Consider the following 15,902-nt stretch of genomic DNA (forward strand, 5'->3'; position numbering starts at 1 on the left):
TTCAGTTATTCAGGCTGAAAATTTTGCAGTCATCCTTGACTTCTCTTAGCTCCATACCCAACCTATCAGTGAAACATATTAGGTTTACTTTAAAAATATATCTAGAATTTGACCATTTCCCACCACCCACTGCTACCACCATGGTCAAAGCCATCATTATCTCTCATCTGGATTATTGTAATTCCTTTCTAAGTGGTTTCCTTGCTTCATCCTTTGCATTGCTATAGTCTACTCTCAACACAGCAGCCAGGATGATAAACCATATATTAAATCATGTCACTTCCACAGTCAAAACCCTCCATTAGGTTCCCATTTCCCCCAGAGAAAAAGTCAAAATTATAATGATAAAAGGCCCATGATCTGATCCATTTTTCTCTCTCTTACTCCAACCACACTGGCTTCCTAGTTATTCAGTGATACACTAGCCAACTCTCTGTCTCAGGACATTTACATTTGCTGTTCCATCACTTGGAATGTTTTTATCCCAGATAGCCACCTAGATCACTCACTCACCTCTTTCAGGTGTTTACATAAATAATATATTCTCAGTAAGGTTTCCCCTGAATATCCTATTTTAAATTGCAAACCATCCCCGAAACCATCATCCTTGTTCCCTGTTTCATCACTGTCTATCACACTACTCATTTTATTTAGTCATTTGTTTACCTATTGCCCCTTTCCCTCCACAATAGAATGAAAGCAATATGAAGTCATGGCTTTTTGTCTTTTTTGTTCACTGAGGTACTCCCAGTACCTAGAACAGTGTCTGGCATACAGTAGGTACTCAAAAAATATTTTTTTGAATTAATCAATGAATGAATATAGAGAGTTATGATGGAACTATATCACACTAACAGGGGTGACATACTCATTAAGTAAAATAGGCACCATGCCTAGGGCCCATGATACCTATAAAAGTCGTGAAAATATTTTAACTTTATTTTAAAATCAGAAGAAAAAGAGGAATAATAATGAGCATACAATAATGAATCCAGCCTGAATTATATTAGTCTTTATAACAACTCAGTCAAAAAATGTAATTTTTAGTATATTCTTACGGAGGAAGGCAGAAGTGCCTACGGCTCATGAAAGTCATGATGTGGTCTTGCACTAAGTTTTATAGGCCTGGTTAAGGAGTTGAACTTCATCTTGTAGAATACATGGGAATCATTGGAAGATTTAAATAGAATAGCAGAGTGATTAGATTTGCATTTTTAAAAGATCTCTTTTATGGACATGAAAAGGATAAACTAAAGGAAGGGGGCAGATGTGTTAGGAAATTATTGCAGTAACCCAGGTGAGGGATGATGACAACCTGGAATATGGATGAGGAATATAAAAAATACTTAGAAAGTTGAATCAGTAGGATCTTTCAATGACTTCTCATTGTGAATAAAATAAAATACAAACTCATTACAGGGCCCTGAATGATCTGAGATCTGCATGCTTTCAACTTCATCTTGCATTGCTCTCCCCCTCACCTACCATGATCCAGCCACATTGGCCTTCTTTCAATTTCTTAAGTGCACAAAGATTTTTCTGGTCTCAAGGCCTTCACATATACAGTTCTCTCTGGGTGTTGCTCTTTCTCCAGCTCTTCTTCTGACTAAAATGTTCTCAAACTTGAAGTCTCAGCCTAAATATCACTTTCTCAGAGAGGCTTTATTTACCTGAATATTCACTCCTTTTCCTTCATAGCAGCTTTCACAATTTGTATATATTTGCTTGTTAGTTTATTTTGTTTACTATCTGTATCCCTCAGCTGGAATGTAAGCTCCAAAAGGCAAAGACACACTAGATAAGGGCCTGGCACATATTAGACACTCAAGGAATATGAATGAATGAATGAATGAATGACTTGATGACATTTGGTTTGTTTCCAGTTTTTGGCTATTTCAAATAATGCTGCTATAAATGTTCTTGGACATATTTTTGTTGTTATTGTTGTGCTTATGTATGCACTTTTGATGGGTATATACCTAGGAGGGGAATTGTTAGGTATCAGGGTATGCATATGTTCAGCTTTAGTAGATACTGCCAAAGTGTTTTCCAAAGTGGTGGTAACATTATGGAAAATAGTAATTCAGTCGTCACAAGTTGCCTAAGTTTTACCTGGTTTGAAGTGAGATGGATTCCTATATAGAAATTCAGGAAATAACAGGAGTATTTCAATGGTGTGCTAGAGCTGTATGTATTGACTCACTAAAGCCATTTTTAGTACATCTCTTTCAAGGCCACATTCAGTAATGTCACATTAGTAGTTTAAAATTACCCATGGTGGGAGTATTTACACCATGGAAATCAAAAATTACTATAATTCAAGGTTCCCATCTTCCCTCAGACTGTTTACCAGAATACCACTGGACTATTCTAAAGCACAAAGACAAAGTTTAAGCAAGTATATGGCCACTCACAGATATTTAGCCTTGAATAAATCATTTTAGATTCCCAGAGAATGTAGGAAAGGGACATATTCAAATTGTTCTGTTAGTAAAGATGATAACAAGATTAATAAAAACAGTAATATTTATTGAGCTTTTACTGTGTACCAAGCATTGGACTGCATTTATAAGGATTCCCTCTTTCAGTTCTCACATCAGTTCTCACAACCTTATGAGGTAAAGTACTGTTTAAATCCGCAGTTTACAAATGAGGCACAGAGTTTTAAAATTTTGTCCTTAGTCTCTAAAATGGTAAGTGGTTCATATGAGTTCACTCCTTCTTTGGCTTAAATATTAGATCTTTAGGAGCATGTAAGCTCCATGAAGACAGAGACTGTCTTGTTCATATCTCTATTGCCAGTGTCTAGAAGTGCCTGGTACTAAATCTTTATTGAATAAATAGGTGAATGAATGCGTGAATAACTGCTTGACTGAATGAATAACTAATACTAAGCCTCTATGCCTCAGGTTGATAAAGCCTTAACCTAGTAATCCAAGAGTTGTCCTTAGTCATTATATTTACTTTTTCTTATCTAATTCTCTCTTGAACTCATTCTAACTAGGCTTTTGTTCTCACCACTCTCCAAAAGACGTTTGGTCAAGATCACCAATAACTTTCATATTGCTCAATCCAATCATCAAATATTAGCTGTTATCATACTCAAAGTGTCTGTCAAGAGCATTTGATATTGATACAGTTGATCATTCCTTGCATTTTTGGTAAAATTTTTAAAAATTATTTTTGAATAAATTTCAAACAATTGAAAAGTTTACTTTCAAGCTTCTGCTCCCAGGTAAGATGGAGTAAACACATGCTTCCCTTTATCTCCTACTGAATTAAAATATAAAACGTGGACAGACTGCACAGAAAGCTGTTTGAGAGCTCTGAAAAGTAAACAACAACAAGAGGATCAGGGAAGAAAATCAGAAATCAAAGTACCAGTGAACCAGTGATTAAGTTTACCCTTTTTTACCCCGTCCAGTATTCCCTGGCCTGAAGTTGATATAACTTGAAACCCAAAAGTGAGAATTGGGAGTGCAGAGATAGAGAGCCGTGAGAAATCCACTAGCTCTAGCTTGAGAGAGAAAAAGAGAATTCTTAAAGCTCAAAGAGAGTAAGGTAAAACACCATTTGTTTTTTTTCTCACTCATTTTCTTCATTCTTCATTGACCTAACCAAAACAAGTCTGTTAAAACAAAAATGTCAACATACTCCATAAGATATAAACAAGACCCAGAGTCTCAATGTATTACTCAAAATGTACAGGACACAAACCAAATTATTCAGCATATGAAGATCCATGAAAATCTCAATGTACCTGGGAAAAGACAATCAACATGTGCTAATGATGAGATGAAGAAGATGTTGGAATTATCTAACAAGGACTTGAAAGTGTCTTTGACAAAAATGTTCAAATAAGCAATCATAACACTCCTGAATCAAATATTAAAATAAAGTATCATCAAAGAAATAGAATATACAAAGGAGAATCAAATGGAAATTTTAGAACTGAAGAACACAATAACCAAAACAATTACAAACCCAAGAAAAACTCAGTTTCTGGATTCAATAGCAGAATAAAGATGACAGGGGAAGGGGTCAGTGAACTTGATGTTAGACCAGTAGAAATTATCCAGTCATAACAACAAAAAGAAAAAAGATTGAAAGAAATGAACAAAGCCTTAGGGACCTGTGGGACAACAACAAAGTGTCTAAACTTTATATAATCCAAGTCTCAAAGGACTAGAAAAAGATGATGGTGCTGAAAGAGTATTCAAAGAAATAATGGCTGAAAATGTCCCAAAGCTGAGTGGACCCCAAACAGGACAAACCCAAAGAAATCCAAGCCCAGTCACATTATAATCAAAGTGCTTAAAGCTAAACACAACTAACAATTGGAAACCAAATTTAAAAAAGAAACAACAGTTCCCCCAAAATGAAATACTTAGGTGTGTATCTAACAAAACATGTACAGAAGCTGAATTCTGAAAAATACAAAACGCTGATGAAATAACCCAAGAAGATCTAAAGAAACGAACATACTGTGTTATATGAATTAGAAGAATTGACAAAGTAAAGATGTCTATTTTCCTCAGAGATCTACAGATTCACAAATATCAATCAAAATCCCAGCAGGTTTTTTTTATAGATATAGACGTGGCGATATTAAAATAAAGGAGAATAGTTAATACCATTTTGAAAAAGAAAAAGTTGGAAAAATTACACTACCCAACTTTAGGACATACTAAAAAAGCTAAAGTAATCAGGTCAGTGTTGTGAAGGGTTAGATATACACAGATCTATGGAACCTAATAAATAAGACAGATATATACCTACATAAATATGGCCATTTGATTATTTACAAATGTGTAAAATTTCTTTGGAGAAAGGATAGACTTTTTAACAAATGTTGTTGGAATCTTTACTCATCGATATATGTAAAAATGAACCACAACTTAAATCTCACACTTTATGCAAAAACTAACCCAAAATAGATCATAGATATAGATGTAAGGACCAAACAATAAAACTTCTGGGAAAACACATAGAAGAACATGTTTGTGAGCTGAAACTGGAAAAGAATTCTTAGAATTCACACCAAAGTGCAATCTATACAAGAAAAAGTTGATGAATTGGACTTCATCAAACTTAAGAACTTTTGCTCTGTCAAAGACACTTTGAGAAAACAAAAAGACCAGGTGACAATGGAGAGAAAATATCTGCAAATCACAAATCTTATAAAGGACTTGTTTTCACAATATAAATATTTAAAACTATGAAACTCAGCAATAAAGAAACAATCACATTAAAAGATGGGCAAAAAACTTGAAAAGACACTTCACTGAAGAGATTATGACAAATGAGCATATGAAAGATGTTTAACAATATTAGCTACCACACAAAGGCAAATTAACACCACAATGAGATATCACTACACATATAATAGACCAGCTGAAATAAAAAATAGTGATAATACCAACTGCCGGCGAGGATGGGGAGAAACTGATTACAGGGTCCAGGTGATGACAGCCTGAACTCCTTTATAAAGTTTTCCATCAGCACTTCATCTAATGTTTCACCCACTGATGATTACTGCCTGGATCTGTTACTTCATTAAAGGTTGTAAAATGGTGAATTTCTATATTTATTTCTATGTTTATTCCAAAGTTATTATATTTCTTGTGAAAAAAGAACTTTCCCTCATCAACCTAGATTTATTTGGTTGTACTAAAATAGTGTGTACAGGAAAAGCAGAATAAAATACTGAGTTATTTTCTTTTAATTGTTAATCGTCAGAGAAAGGAGCTGATGTTTTCTTTATTTCAAATCGTATCCAATGAGGTTTATCTTTGGTGGGCGTAGGGGGGCGACCTCTATTTCTCTTCCAGTATCCTTAATAAACTCATGATTTTTTTACATATTCAATGTGTTTCAATCACTTAATAATCATGCAGTTACTATTATTTTTTGATGCTCCTGTGTATTTTTTAAATATCTTTATTGGAGTATAATTGTTTAACAATGGTGTGTTAGTTTCTGCTTTATAACAAAGTGAATCAGTTATATGTATACATATATCCCTATATCACCTCCCTCTTGCACCTGCCTCCCACCTTCCCTATCCCACCCCTCTTGGTGGTCACAAAGCACAGAGCTGATCACCCTTTGCTATGTGGCTGCTTCCCACTAGCTATCTATTTTACATTTAATAGTGTATATATGTCCATGCCACTCTCTCACTTCTTCCCAGCTTATCCTTCCCCCTCCCCGTGTCCACAAGTCCATTCTCCATCTCTGCATCTTTATTCCTGTCCTGCCCCTAGGTTCTTCAGAACAATTTTTTTTTTAGATTCCATATATATGTGTTAGCATATGGTATTTGTTTTTCTCTTTCTGACATACTTCACTCTGTATGACAGACTCTAGGTCCATCCACCTCACTACAAATAAATCAATTTTGTTTCTTTTTATGACTCAGTAATATTCCATTGTATACATGTGCCACATCTTCTTTATCCATCATCTGTCGATGGACACGTAGGTTGCTTCCATGTCCCGGTTATTGTAAATAGAGCTGCAATGAACATTGTGGTACATGACTCTTCTTGAATTATGTTTTTCTCTGGTATATGCCCAGTAGTGGGATTGCTGGGTTGTATGGTAGCTCTATTTTTAGTTTTTTAAGGAACCTTCATACTGCTTTCCATAGTGGCTGTATCAATTTACATTCCCACCAACAGTGCAAAAGGGTTCCCTTTTCTCCACATCCTCTCCAGCATTTACTGTTTGAAAAAATTTTTATGATGGCCATTCTGACCGGTGTAAGGTGAACACTCATTATAATTTTGATTTGCATTTGTCAGATGATTAGTGACATTGAGCATCTTTTCATGTGTTTGTTGGCAATCTGTATATCTTCTTTGGAGAAATGTCTATTTAGGTCTTCTGCCCATTTTTGGATTGGGTTTTCTCTTTTCTTGATATTGTGCTGCATGAGCTGCTTGTAAGTTTTGGAGATTAATCTTTGTCAGTTGCTTCATTTGAAAATATTTTCTCCCATTCTGAGGGCTGTCTTTTCGTCTTCTTTACGCTTTCCTCTGCTGTGCAAAAGCTTTTAAGTTTCAGTAGGTCCCATTAGTTTATTATTGTTTTTATTCCCATTTCTCTAGGAGGTGGATCAAAAAAGATCTTGCTGTGATGTATGTCATAGAGCGTTCCGCCTATGTTTTTCGCTAAGAGTTTGATAATGTCTGGCCTTACATTTAGGTATTTAATCCATTTTGAGTTTATTTTTATATATGTTATTAGGGAGTGTTCTAATTTCACTCTTTTACATGTAACTGTCCAGTTTTCCCAGCACCACTTATTGAAGAGGCTGTCTTTTCTCCAGTGTATATTCTTGCCCCCTTTATCAAAAACAAGGTGGCCATATGTGCGTGGGTTTATCTCCAGGCTTTCTATCCTGTTCCATTGATCTATATTTCTGTTTTGTGCCAGTACCATACTGTCTTGATGACTGTACCTTTGTAGTATAGTCTGAAGACCAGAAGCCTGATTCCTCCAGCTCCATTTTTCTTTCTCAGTATTGCTTTGGCTATTTGGGGTCTTTTGTGTTTCCATACAAATTATGAAAATTTTTGTTCTAGTTCTGTGGAAAATGCCATTGGTAGTTTGCTAGGGATTCCCTTGAATATGTAGATTGCTTTGGGTAGTATAGTTATTTACAAAATGTTGATTCTTCCCATCCAAGAATATGGTACATCTCTCCATCTATTTGTATCATCTTTTCATTTCTTTCATCAGGGTCTTATAATTTTCTGCATACAGGTCTTTTTTCTCCTTAGGTAGGTTTATTCCTAGATATTTTTTTTTCTTACAATGGTAAATAGGAGTGTTTTCTTAATTTCACTTTCAGATTTTTCACCATTAGTGTATAGGAATGCCAGAGATTTATGTGCATTAATTTTGTATCCTGCTACTTTATGAAATTCATTGATTAGCTCTAGTAGGTTTCTGGTAGAATCTTTAGGATTCTCTATGTATAGTATCATGTCATCTGTAAACAGTGACAGCTTTACTTCTTTTCCGATTTGGATTCCTTTTATTTCTTTTTCTTCTCTGATTTCTGTGGCTAAAACTTCCAAAACTATGTTGAATAAGAGTGGTGAGAATGGACAACCTTGTCTTGTCCCTGATCTTAGGGGAAATGGTTTCAGTTTTTAAACATTGAGAATGATGTTGGCTGTGAGTTTGTCATATATGGCCTTTATTAGGTTGAGGTAAGTTCCCTCTATGCTTACTTTCTTCAGGGTTTTTATCATAAATGGTGTTGAAGTTTGTTGGAAGCTTTTTCTACATCTATTGAGATGATCATATGGTTTTTATCCTTCAATTTGTTAATATGGTGTATCACATTGATTGATTTGCGTATGTTGAAGAACCCTTGCATTCCTGGGATAAGCCACACGTGATCATGGTGTATGATCCTTTTAATGTGATGCTGGATTCTGTTTGCTAGTATTTTGTGAGGAGTTTTGCATCTGTGTTCCTCAGTGATATTGGCCTTTAGTATTCTTTCTTTGTGACATCTTTACCTTGTTTTGGTATCAGGGTGATGGTGGCCTCATAGAATGAGTTTGGGAGTGTTCCTCCCTCTGCTATATTTTGGAAGAGTTTGAGAAGGATAGGTGTTCGCTCTTCTCTAAATATTTAATAGAATTCGCCTGTGAAGCCATCTCGTCCTGGGCTTTTGTTTTTTGGAAGATTTTTAATCACAGTCCCAATTTCAGTACTTGTGATTAGTGTGTTTATATTTTCTCTTTCTTCCTGGTTAGTCTCGGAAGGTTGTGCAATTCTAAGAATTTGTCCATTCCTACCAGGTCGTCCATTTTACTGGCATATAGTTGCTTGTAGTAATCTCTCAGATCCTTTGTATTTCTGAAGTGTCAGTTTTTACTTCTCCTTTTTCGCTTCTAACTCTATTGATTTGAGTTTCTCCCTTTTTTTCTTGATGAGTATGGCTTATCAATTTTTTTTTATCTCAAAGAACCAGCTTTTAGTTTTATTGATCTTTGCTATTGTTTCCTTCATTTCTTTTTCTTTTATTTCTGATCTGAATTTTTTTATTTCTTTCCTTCTGCTAACTTTGGGGATTTTTGTTCTTCTTTCTCTAATTGCTTTAGGTTTAAGATTAGGTTGCTTATTTGAGATGCTTATTGTGTCTTGAGGTAGGATTTTATTGCTATAAACTTCCCTCTTAGAACTGTTTTTGCTGCATCCCATAGGATTTGGGTTGTCGTGTTTTCATTGTCATTTGTTTCTAGGTATTTTTTGATTTCCTCTTTCATTTCTTTAGTGACTTCTTGGTTATTTGGTAGTGTACTGTTTAGCCTCCATGTACTTTTAATATATTTTTTCCTGTAGTTGATATCTAGTCTCACAGTGTTGTGGTCGGAAAAGATACTTGATGTGATTTCAATATTCTTAAATTTACCAAGGCTTGATTTGTGACCCAAGATATGATCTATCCTGGAAAATGTGCCATGGGCACTTGAGAAGAAAGTTTATTCTCTTGTTTTTGGGTGGAGTGTCTGATAAATATCAATTAATTTCATCTTGTTGAATGTGTCATTTAAATCTTGTGTTTCCTTATTTATTTTCATTTTGGATGATCTGTCCATTGGTGAAAGTGGGGTGTTAAAGTTCCCTACTTGATTGTGTTACTGTCAATTTCCCCTATTATGGCTGTTAGCATTTACGTTAAGTATTGAGGTGCTCCTATGTTGGCTGCATAAACATTTACAATTGTTGTACCTTCTTCTTGGGTTGATCCCTTGATCATTATGCAGTGTCCTTCTTTGTCTCTTGTAATAATCTTTATTTTAAAGTCTACATTTTCTGATATGAGAATTGCTATTCCAGCTTTCTTTTGATTTCCATTGGCATGGAGTATCTTTTTCCATCCTCTCAATTTCATTCTGTATGTGTCCCTAGGTCTGAAGTGGGTCTCTTTTAGACAGCATATATACAGGTCTTGTTTTTGTATCCATTCAGCCAGTCTATGTCTTTTGGTTGGAGCGTTTAATCCACTTACATTTAAATTAATTATCGATATGTATGTTCCTATTAACATTTTCTAAATTGTTTTGGGTTTGTTATTGTAGGTCTTTTCCTTCTCTTGGGTTTCCTGCCTAGAGAAGTTCCTTTAGCATTTGTTGTAAAGCTGGTTTGCTGGTGCTGAATTCTCTTAGCTTTTGCTTGTCTGTAAAGGTTTTGATTTCTCTGTCGAATCTGAATGAGATCCTTTCTGGGTAGAAGAATCTTGGTTGTAGATTTTTCCCTTTCATCCCTTTAAATATGTCCTGCCACTCCTTTCTGGCTTGCAGAGTTTCTGATGAAAGATCAGCTGTTAACCTTATGGGGTTCCCTTGTATGTTATTTGTTGTTCTTCCCTTGGTGCTTTTAATATTTTTCTTTGTATTTAATTTTTGATAGTGTGATTAATATGTGTCTTCGTGTGTTTCTCCTTGGATTTATCCTGTATGGGAGTCTCTGTGCTTCCTGGACTTGACTATTTCCTTTTCCATGTTAGGGAAGTTTTAAACTATAATCTCTTCAAATATTTTCTCAGTCCCTTTCTTTCTCTCTTCTTCTGGTATCCCTATAATTCTCATGTTTATGCACTTAATGTTGTCCCAGAAGTCTCTGAGACCATCCTCAATTCTTTTCTTTTTTCTTTATTCTGCTCTGTGGTGGTTATTTCCACTATTTTATCTTCCAGGTCACTTACCTGTTCTTCTGCCTCAGTTATTGTGCTATTGATTCCTTCCAGAGAATTTTCAATTTCATTTATTGTGTTCTTTATCATTGTTTGTTTGCTCTTTAATTCTTCTAGGTCCTTGTTAAACATTTCTTGTGTTTTCTCCATTGTATGCACAAGATTTTGGATCATCTTTACTATCATTACTCTGAATTATTTTTCAGATAGACTGCCTATTTCCTCTTCATTTGTTTGGTCTGGTGGGTTTTTACCTTGCTCCTTCATCTGCTGTGTTTTTCTCTGTCTTCTCATTTTGCTTAACTTATTGTGTTTGGGGTCTCCTTTTTGCAGGCTGCAGGTTCGTAGTTCCTGTTGTTTTTTGATGTCTGCCCCCAGTGGCTAAGGTTGGTTCAGTGGGTTGTGTAGACTTCCTGGTGGAGGGGACTAGTGCCTGTGTTCTGGGAGATGAAGTTGGATCTTGTCTTTCTGGTGGGCAGGACCACATCCGGTGGTATGTTTCGGGGTGTCTGTGACCTTATTATGATTTTAGGCAGCCTCTTTGCTGATGAGTGAGGTTGTGTTCTTGTCTTACTAGTTGTTTGGCATAAGGTGTCCAGCACTGTAGCTTGCTGGTCACTGAGTGGAGCTGGGTCTTAGCGTTGAGATGGAGATCTCTGGGAAAGCTTTTGCCATTTGATATTATGTGGAGCCGGGAGGTCTCTGGTGGACCAGTTTCCTGAACTCGGCTCTCCCACCTCAGACGCACAGACCTGACACCTGGCCGGAGCACCAAGACTTTGTCAGCCACACGGCTGCTAGTGTTGGAGGGTCTCCTGCAGAGGTGGGGGGTGGCTGTGGCTTACCGTGGGGACAAGGGCACTGGCAGCAGAATTTCTGGGATGTACTCTTGGCGTGAGCCCTCCTAGAGTCTGCCATTAGCCCTCTCTGACCTAGGTTTTTATTTTATGGGATAAAATTTTCAACATGTAGTTAAAGCTGGTCTTCCTAAAGCTGGGCTGCCTTCAGCAGCAACTTTTTCCAGCCCCTCTTGCTCTTGTGTACTTTTGACATGATCTCACTGTCTTTGATGGTTGTTTTGCTCATTGACACAACAATATAACACAATTTCATCTTGTTTATTTCCTATCTCAAACCTGGAATTAGCTATTACCCCCAGTAAGTCCTCATATTTTTCTGTGGAATAGTATTTAGAGAACTTTTTGTGCATCATTTTGTATTTTTATCATAGACTAAAGGAAAAATATTTGTAGTCAATGTTGATTTAAGCTAGCTTTATTATAATGTTACTTAAACATAAATAACAGTAGAGCTATGTATAAATAAATATCGTAGGCTTATGGTGCTTATACAATTAGAAAACCAAAGCAATAAACAACAAAACTAATAAATTAACAGCATTAATGCTATGCATTATATTGTTTTCCTGAAAGTAAATTACATTTCATAACATGAATATGACTCCACAATAGCATATTGAGCATAGCTTATCTTATTGTATACTATGGGATGACTCACTTGCCCCACCACTTTATTCCAACTACCAAGAAATTGTACTATGTACAGCACACCTGGTATATGACCAGACCATACAATTTACAAAGTCTGACTCCTTCATTTCATATCAACCTAAAATAATTAAAGTGGTACTCTCTGGTGCTGATGTGCTTGTAAATACAAAAACAAATGTGAGTGTTGCTAATGTATGACAGTGTTCAGTTACAAAGCAGTCTTCCAGATGATTCTGAATATGCTTATGTTAATTTATTTTAGATTATTTCCTTGGGAGATGGCCAGGTGCTGGTTAAAGCAAGAAGTCTAAGAGTTTTCAGAGAACAGGTTGAAGTTAAAGGGAATATATCTGATGACAAACTGTGACTTCGGAAGTACATGAGGAAGGAGGGACAGCAACATGTGGTTTCTAAATGTACCACAGCAAAACACTATTAGTTAGCCAAGACTATCAAGGGAAGTAGAGGGAGTGAAGTGAGCAAGCTAAAAAACAAAGCAAGCTACAAACTACAAACTATTCAATCTGCAGCTGTAGCCCCAGTGCAGCCATAAACAGTATGTACACAAATGAGCATGGCTGTGCTCTGTAGAACTTTATTTATGGGCACTGACATTTGAATTTTGTCATTTTAAAGTGTCTTGAAAATTTATTTTTCTTTGAATGTTTAAAAACTATTTAAAAATGTAAAAAACATTCTTAGTCTCAGGCCATTAAAAACGCTGAAGCGTGACTATAAAAGCAACACTTACTATTTAAAATAATAGCACAAACAGCCATCCTTAACATAGTATTTAATTTACCCTTCAAATAAATATTGATGAAATGTCTAAAAGATGTATGTTGGATCGTCTTCCACATGGTTGCCCAGCTGGGAGTCCTACAAGTCTCCTTCATTCCTTGCCTGAATATCATCCTTGACTTCCAGTGGGAATTGACAGTAATGTTTAAGCAGTAATGTGATATCAGTTTTGTTTGGTTTGTTATGCAAAGTGATCTTTGTGGTGGTGTAGACTCTACACAGTAAAAGATATCAAGTGGAGTAAAGAGAGACTTGTAGCCGAGAAATGAGTTAGGAGGCTATTGCACAGACCTATTTGCTGAGGGCCTCAACTGAAATGAAATTGAAGTCATGAAGCTTGATTTGAGATAGTTTTCTGATCTGGTGATTTTTGATTTCAGGATTTGATGGCAAATGGACCAGATGAACAAGTTAGGAAGGTGTTGCAGTAATCCAGGTAAGAAGGGATATGAACCCAAACAGGGTAATGATATTAGGAATGGAAAAAATTGGATGAATTACACAGATATTAAGGAAGTAGAAGTCTCAGGACAATTTGATGGAAGAGGTGTTTGGAGAAAGAGAGGAGAGCATGGATGATTTTCAGGTTTTAAAAATTATCTACCACGATGTACCGTTCACAAAGGTTTTTAATGTAGAAACCCCACATCTTTCTCAGATTTTTCCATGTCTCCTATTGGAATTGTCACTGGGAGAAGACCTTTCAAATAGTATTTGCCAGGGTATCCAATGCAGAAACACAGCATGGATGGGAATATACTCATAAAAATACCTTTCTTCATCTAGGAGGGAAAATAAAAGTGTAAACAAATAATACCTACAGGGGTCAGCAAACTATTGTGCACAGGCCAAATCTGGACGGCTGCCTGTATTTTTAATGGCCTGAGACTAAGAATGTTTTTTACATTTTTAAATAGTTTTTAAACATTCAAATAAAAATAATTTTTCAAGACACTTTAAAATGACAAAATTCAAATGTCAGTGCCCATAAATAAAGTTCTATGGAGCACAGCCATGCTCATTTGTGTACATACTGTTTATGGCTGCACTGGGGCTACAGCTGCAGATTGAATAGTTGTGACAGAGACCCTATAGCCCTCAAAGCCTAAAATATTTACTACTTGGCTCTGTACGTAGACAGTTTGCAGACTCCCGGTCTTCTATAAGCCAGATACTGTTCCAGGGCTTTCACACCGTGTCTCTTACTTTTCTCAAAACCTTTAGTGGTATATTAGATTATAGAGACATGGAGAAAATATCTAGCTGATGGAGAAAAATAACGTTTTATTTGTAAAATATTCAAATTATTTAGGCAAAGGTAATGTTACTTTTTCTTTTTCTTTTTTTTAAGGATCGTACCCTTTCCCTCCTTAAACTCTGCTATTCATTCCAAATGCTCATAGTACTAAAGCTAAATTTCCAGAACATAAGGTCCTTTGCAAATGCAACCTTTTAGTCACATCGCATCACTCTTTTCCCCACCTTTCACCACTGAATTTCTCACTGTTCTCCCATTTTGTTCAGACACAAGCTGAAAGTGACACATTCAAGATAGTTAATATTCACTTCATTTAGGTCCTTTGTCCACCTTTCCCTTCTATGCTTTTCTTCACTTTACTTTCTTCATCGAATTGTCTACCATTACGAAATATAAAAGAAATGAAGGAGGGAAACTGCAAAACACACAAGGGTTTCATTTGGGGAGGTAAACCTCTTATCACTCTGGTCAGCCTAATTGGTCAAATCCTCGAGGGTAGGGCCGATTTTTTCTTAACGGTATCCAACATCTATGAGAGGTTCAGTGAGTGGCCATTCAGATATTAATTCTCCCCCTCCCCCTCTTCCTCTCCTTTGAGAAACCTGGAAAATAGAAAATCTTCCCACGGAAACTCCTCAGGGTCGCGCCAAGATCGAGGCTTGCGCACTGGGTCTCGGCCGGTGGCACAGCCCCGGCTTGCAAGTCCGCGGGGTCTCCGGGCAGAAACCCAGCGCGGGCTTCTGGATCGACCGCGCGCGCGTGCGCGCTCCTCCCTCGGCCCCCTACCCTGCAGCAAGGGGAGCGTGACGTAATGCAACCTCAGCAAGTCAGCCGCTATATAAAGGAGGACTAGGCGGCGCGCCTCCCAGACGCAGAGTAGCTTGTGATTGGCTCGAGCTGCGGAACCTCGGAAACCCGAATGTGAGGAGCTTACGGATCCACAGCTGCCGCCCCTCGCAGAAATCCGGAGCGCGGTCAGAAGCCAACTGGCGGTAGCGGCTGCAGGTAAGGAGACGCCTGAGGAGAAAGTAGAGGGACTCGGGTCCGCTGCGCTCAGTGTCGTTAGCGTGAGTTGAGGAGAGGCTCCCACCCAGCGTGTAGTGTAGGACGAAGGGAACAATGGAAGTGGCGTCTAGTCCCTAAGCGTTCCCTCCCCCTCGGGCAGACAGTGTTTCTCCTCAGCAGCAGCGGGTGGCTGGAGGAATTGTGAGAATTACTTCCCCCTCAGCCGATCCGTTCTTCCCCAAGGCCAGAGCCCCCGGGGGCGAGAGCCGTCGTGGAGGCCGTCGGTGGTTTAGGGTGACGGGAAAATGGCGGAAAACAAAACAGTGAAGTGAAGAATGCGGCGGCCCCCTGGCATTTTCTCTCGGCGACCCCCGCCCCGCAATATTCCTCTCGGTTGCACTGCCCCTACCTCGCCCCCGCCCCCCGCCTGCCGCGAATGGTAACCTTGGAACGCGCGAGGGATGGCGGCGTTTGCGAGAAGGTAGCACCGAATCGGGCATTTTAGGGGCTAGGGAGCCGTCAGAGCCTGGAGTGGGGGTGGGGGGCCGTGTGCGGCAACTGTCGCCTCCGTTAAAACACCACCATTTTGGTTCCCAGCCGCCGTCTC

Source organism: Phocoena phocoena, chromosome X, assembly GCF_963924675.1.
Source record: "Phocoena phocoena chromosome X, mPhoPho1.1, whole genome shotgun sequence".
Classification (NCBI taxonomy): domain Eukaryota; kingdom Metazoa; phylum Chordata; class Mammalia; order Artiodactyla; family Phocoenidae; genus Phocoena; species Phocoena phocoena.